Genomic DNA, 6,943 nt, shown 5'->3' with positions numbered 1-6,943 from the left:
TTAGTTTGTTGTCGGAATTAGGTGTTGATGAGTAATGGTTGATTGGTCCTTTATTATTGTGTCCAAGGGAAGCTGAGCCACTAATCTTTAAGACTAGTCCAGAGGATCTTAATTAGTAATGAAAATAAGAGCATTAAATACAAATTAGTTACTGAACAGTTGGAGACTGGATAAACAATTTCAAACAGGATTTTTGATGCCAAATTTCTGAAAGGTTTGGCAATGCTAAGAGCATTGAGAACTTCCAAATTTTAGATTAAGGATGAAGTAAGTCTATATCCTTTAGGATTCATGTTAGAGAGTCTTATGAGATGGATATTCCACAGAACAAACTTTGGGACATGTAGCATTGGGGTTTACAGGAAAAGACTCTGTATGGAGAAAGACACAGTTCAATACACAGTGGCAGACCTCATATACCAGAAGCCAGTGTCAAGTTCTTCTCTGGCTCTATTTACTCAATTATTTTACACACTTTGAGATCTATCTATATATCTATCTGTGACTATTAAGCTTTAACTTCTCATATATTTCTTCTATTCGAATGGCTTTGAGTTATCCAAAAGTATGGTTGATAGCATCATCTAGATTTGGATCCATCCATCCATCTGTTTTCTTACAGTGCAGTCAATATTACACCAACTAAGAAGTGAAGTTTTTCCAAGCCCAGGAGGCCTCAATCCTGCACAAAAAACTATGGCCAACTAAAAGACACTGAGAGCTTAAGAAATAGTATTCCCCAGGGAAGGGCAAACTACATGGTTATCCAATGGTATCCAATGATCAGCCCTGAAAACATACATACAAGTCATTTACAGACTGAGAAGGTACTTATGTCTTTAGGAGGGAGTGTGTGTGTGTGTGTGTGTGTGTGTGTGTGTGTGTGTGTGTACGTAACAACACTTAATGAGAAAAGAAGGGGTATTTGGGAGGGTTGGAATGAAGGAAAGGGAAGGGGAAATGGTGTAATTATATCATAATCTCAAAAAATAAAAGAGATGGTTAAGAAAAACAATAGGCGGGACTGAGTGCTACAACTGAAAAACAAAACAAAACAAACGTGTGACAGAGCAACGCGTGCCATCTCCAGTGTTGGGTCACAGAGGGAGATACGTTCATTGTCTTCCTCTTTCTGTCTTTGCCTGTCTCTCTGTTTTCTCTTCCTCCCCCTTTTATTCCACCATCTCGCATTCACTTTTTCTTTTCTTTCTTTTTGAAATGCAGGAACTCTGATGAAGGGAAGCTGAGCTTGCCCGTTGAAGAGGCCACCAGCCAATATGAGCGCCAGCCTCCAGGACATGAATGAGATTCCATGACACTCTATGAGTTTGCAAGTCTTCCAGGTGTGCCTGCCCCAGGCACTCGAGCAGAGACAAGCTGTGGCTGCAGGGCTCTGTTTGAAATGTTGCCCGCCTGGATCCGTGGACACAATCGGGATGTTTTATGCAGTACATTCTGAAGTAATCTATAACATAGTCACAGTAATGTAAGCAGGAGGGTAAGCTCCAGGCCATTGATCTGACATTGAAGAGCTTTGCTGTAGTTTCTTTTCCTGTTACTGCAATAAAATATCCTCACCAAGGAAACTTAAGGGAGTAAGGAGTTTTTTTGGTTTACAGTTCCAACTTACAGCCTATCATTGTGGGGAAGTCAAGGCTGCAATAGGGCCTTGAAGCTGCTACTCACATTCCATTCATAGTTAAGAGCCAAAAGCAAGCAATGAATGATTGCAAGCCACTGCTTAGCTTGCCCTGGCCAGGATCCTCTGACCCGGGAGTGACCCCACTACATTTAAAAGGGTTTTCCTATATCAGTTAGTGTAATCAGTCTCACTAGTTCTCACAGGCATTAGTTTTCAAGGCATTCTAAGAAGTTGACGTTAGTCTGGACCATCCCTCGCAGGTGTGCCTCAAGGCTTTCCAGTTGACGACGCTAAGCATCATGGGCCTCTGCACTGTGGTGACAGGCTTCTTCATCTTCATAAATTTATTTATTTATTTTACATCCTGGCTGCAGTTTCTTCTCCCTCCCATCCTCCCAGTGCCTCCCCAATACAATCTTCCTCCATTTCCTATGAGTACCAACAAAACATAGCCTATCAAGTTGCAGTAAGACTAAGCACCTCCTCATGTTTTAAGGCTGGGCAAGGTGACCCAGTATGAGGAGTAGGATACCACCAAGTCTTTTACAGTCTTCTCTTCTAGTCTCTAATGATTCCCTGTGGACTCATTGCTGAAACTATAGCTAGCTCTCATTTTTGGTGCCTAAACCAAAACCACACTTATATTCTTGAACCTACCTCAAATTGAACAATTCTCTCCTACCTCGAATTCCAATGAATTCTATATCTTTATGTCATTTATCCAACTAGTTTTTAGAGGTTTTATTTTATTTTGTTTTAGACAATAGCATATCCCATTCTTTAACTGCTTCCCTATTATTCCTGCACTCCCTTTAGGACGTGTGGAGACCCCTTGGAGCCCTCCACATCATCCGGACCACACTTTGAGCATCAGAAACTAGGACAGGAGGGCGGTGTGCTGTTGAGAAGATTCACATTGAATTCACAGGAGGCCTTTCTAGACTTCTGTAGGGCGGGGGAGGTGGCCTGGTGAGGGACAGGGTAGTTCTTCAGGAGTAGCACTCATGTCATAGGATACTGTGTACAATTTCATTTGGTGCCATAAAGTCAGTAGACACATGATCATAGAAACGAGAAATTCAGAAATCACAGGGAGCTTATAAGTTTCTGGGTGTTTATTAAGGGATATCTGAGAAGACAAGATACCTATGTTCATAAAGTAGGATAGTTACATTAGGTACATGAAAGAGTCATGATAAACAGCACCCAGTGACCTGCAGTGAATAGATAAGCAAATCTAAAAGGAGTAAGCAAATGCCAAGACTGCTGTGGTTCATGACTATCCTGGCCTCGAGGCCACAGGAGCAGCCACCTGCAGCTGACAATAGTCTCCAGAGTGATGGCCAGAAGTTTTCTCTTTCTTTCGGACCTCACTCTCCTGTCAGTGTCTTCTGCTGGCAGAATCATACAGGAAGCAAGTGGGAAATAGAATCTGGGAAAGGAAGTTCAGACTTCCACCCCAACACACACACACACACACACACACACACACACACACACACACACACACACACACACACACACAGATGCATACAGACATAGTAGACATACAGGCTAACAGACAGACAATAGCCAGCCAGCCAGGCAACCAGCCACATACACACAGACACACACACACACACACACACACACACACACACACACACACACACAGATGCACACACACAGCAGCCATATAGACTCACAGACAGACAGCAGACAGACAGACTTCCTGTTGAGCTTGGTCATTGTATCATAACCAAGACCAGAGAACAATGAATTATTAATGCATGAATATTAGTGCTCGGCACACTTTCTCCACTCCTATAAAATCTGGAATCCCCTGCCCAGGGACAGGTGTCACCAACAGTGGAAGTGTCCTCTCACTAACCAAGATAACTGCTCACAGACATCCATAGACCAACCCAACCCAGACAGTCCCTCACTGAAACCCTCCCTTCACAGGTTACTTCAGATTGGGTCAAGCTGACAATTAAACTATCAAGGCTGGAGACACAGCTCAGTGGTTAAGAGTGCTAGGTATCATTCTTGTACAGTCCTGAATTTGGGCTGGAGACGTAGCTCAGTGGTTAAGAGTACTAGGTATCATTCTTGTACAGTCCTGAATTTGGTTGCTAGTATCCACATGGCTGCTCACAACTCCTTGTAACTCTAGTTCCAGGTAATCCAATTCCCTTTTCTGACCTCTGTGAGCTCTTACATGTATGTGATACACATAAACTCACACGGGCACACATATATACACATTATAAATATATCTTAAAAATAAAACTAGCCATCACAGAATGTATATATGCACACACAAATGTGTACACACACACACACACACACACAGAATCACTGAGGACAAGCATCTCTTTCACACATGCACAACTGCAGAAGTCCCACCTTGCCTTTTTAAGCACCCTTTGACCTTACGTCTGCCCACACTCAAAGATCTATCTTGAAGCACACCTTTGAGCAAAAATCAAATTATGTCTGCCTTGATTTCCCTAAGGGTAAGAAGCCATTCTTTTCACATACAAAATCTAGAAGGTTCTACCTGCTTTCACCTTGGTAACTTCTCTGATACAAGGATTCCTCTTGATTTTTACAGTGCAACTATAGCCTTCTTTCAGTTTCTTGAACATGAATCTTTTCCCCTCTCCCCTCCCCTTCCTTCTTCCCTTTCCCTTCTCAGTTGTCCCTTCAGAGAACTCATGTATCCTTTATTCAGAATGTCAGAATTCAATTCAATCTTTCTCTTGTAGAAGCTTTCTTTTTCTTACTTACTAGGTTAATTATACCATTTTAGCACCAATATTTCTACCTATTAACTTCTATTTTTCTGTCTTTACTCTCTCTTTTATCTCTTGACTTTATATTTCATGAATTCAAGAATTATTATTTTTTTTTTGCTGAACTGTGCTCACTCAATACCCAGCACAGTCCCTTGCATGTAAAATATTCTTAGCAAATGAACAAATGTGAGAATGTATGGGTATATGATTAGATAATTCACTCTCTTGGAGTGCAAGTTTAAGACATCTTGTCAGTTGTCTGCTTTTTATTGTGTTCTTGAAGAGCTGAATTCACAGCTGGGCTATCATAGGCATCACATAATTATTAGAAAACCCACAATCATTTTCTCTAACTGTCCTGTTTGAGAGGTATGTCTGTCTATCTACATAAAATTGTAGCACTGTAACACATCTCTAAAGCTATGTAGCTTTTTTTGTGGCATCTCTGAGATTCCAGACTCTCCCTAAAGGCCCCAGCCTCATCTCTCCCATGGGAGAGACCCTGTGAGAATGCTGCTGTTGGTTTACTGGGTGATTTTTGAAGACCCATGTAGTCGGGGAATAAAGCTCAAATTTAAAGAGTTTGAGTTTGCCATTGGGAATTTAAAACACTTGACTCTAAGATGATGGTGACAGAAATAGAGAAAAATGGGTGAGGACCTGAACTGTGAGAATTCCCCAGGTCTCTCTGGAAAGCTACCAGAGGAAGGTGGGAACAAACCACTCAGTTCTCTCCAAAGGTCCGTGCTGGGGTCAGAAACTGCTCACTTGTTTATTTCTTTGGATACGCATAAAACCTTTTTCTCTAGAAGCCACCTTGAATCATCCAGTGGTGGAGAGTCAGCTTATACGGTGGCTATCTTTGGTAGTGAGGTTTGTATAGTGGCCATGTTTAGGAGTGAGGACCATCTGGATTTCCAGTTTGTTATGAGAACACACCTCCTGGGCCTTGCTTTTATAGAGGATGGTGAAGTGGGCAGTAAAAGAGAACTATGCCACTGGTCATGAGTGGTGGCTGCTGTTACTCCCTATCCCTGTCGGTAAGGTGTCCTCGTCAAGGACTTTGGCTGACTGGAAACTCAGGCTCTGCCAGATGGAGGAAATAGGAACCTGAAGGGATATATTTTTGCAGTGTTTACAGTGCATGAAAGTTTCCTTAAATATATAATCAGAGGTAATTAGTCTACGTGGTGTAGGAAGGGATATAAACACTATTGACATGCTAGTCTCGGAATAGGCACCATCTGAGTTGATTTGCCTTTGACAGTTCCTGATTTTCGATATTTTTGATATTTTGGGAAGCAGATGTGATGAGGGTAAAGAAACTTCAGCTCGAGAATAACATCCCTTGGTTCCAAAACAAGAGGGTGTCTGTTTACACCCTCTTGCCTTCTTAATTTGCAGAGGTGCATCATCCTGGGGAGGGTATTGTCAAGGGTTCAGTAAGGCAGGTGAATCAAGATGGCAGAACCTACAAACTACCATACTAATTAGCTTAAAGTAAAGACACTGAAACCTGCCACAATGATTGATGTCTTTCACTGTGGGTTGAATTGCTTACATTTATCTCTTTTGGTCTTGAGGCAGATCTGGTATCAGAGTGTTTTGTTATACATCTGTCCAAAATCTATTAACAGTCATTGTTTTAGTATTATATAAAGATATAAGACATACAGACAGAGGAACAATCTGATTATTAATACTTCCAAGTAGGAACAAATGACATTTCTCTATCGAAGACACAATAGACACAGCTCCAAATACCCTTGCCATTACTTTTATGTGTAATTGTGCTGGCCTAGAGTTAGGCTCTGGGTATCATATACTGATAGAACTGAGTCTGAGGCTTGACACCTTCATTTAGAGTCCCAAGGAGATGCTTCTGGGTCTCACCAGCTGACATCAACATTATTATTTTGGAAAATGAAATCTCTGTGACTTGGGGACTTGGGAATGGTTAGCTGGCTGGCTCTCAGTGTCTCCTGAGAGCTGCGGCATGGTCATATGGGGTAGAGGGTCTACACAACATGATTATTTGAGTGTCCTCATGATAGGGCAGCTGGACCCTCCATAGTGAGTGAGTAGAAGGGAGTGCAAGAACACCTTTACATTTTCATCCCAAGAGCCCCATACTTTCCTTCTACCGTGTCCTGTTTCACAGGTTACTCCACATTTACCCTGGCGGGGGGGGGGCGGGGGGCAGGGGAGGGCTAGAATCCACTCAATGAAGCTGTAGTTTGTCAAAGCGTTTGTGGACACATTGATAAATCTTCTACAGCTGCTTGTGGCCATCTCTACTTTAAATTATTTCTTGTTTGCACTGCAAAGTCTTGTCTGTCACTTCTGCTAGATGTGATGCCTCCAGCCAAAAGCTGTGGCTGGTTTAACATGCTTTCATCTTCTTGCCTGGCAGAATGTCCACTTTGGCTAAAGTTAGTTTAGGGTGGTATGTATATGTTGGGGGGGTAATGGAGGATGTCACATAATTGTGTGATTTCTTCCAACATCCTGTAAAAAAATA

The sequence above is a fragment of the Mesocricetus auratus genome, unplaced genomic scaffold (assembly GCF_017639785.1).
Source record: "Mesocricetus auratus isolate SY011 unplaced genomic scaffold, BCM_Maur_2.0 Super-Scaffold_100029, whole genome shotgun sequence".
Taxonomy (NCBI): Eukaryota; Metazoa; Chordata; class Mammalia; order Rodentia; family Cricetidae; genus Mesocricetus; species Mesocricetus auratus.
The sequence above is the reverse complement of the archived record's forward strand: the minus strand, read 5'-3'. Positions refer to the sequence as shown.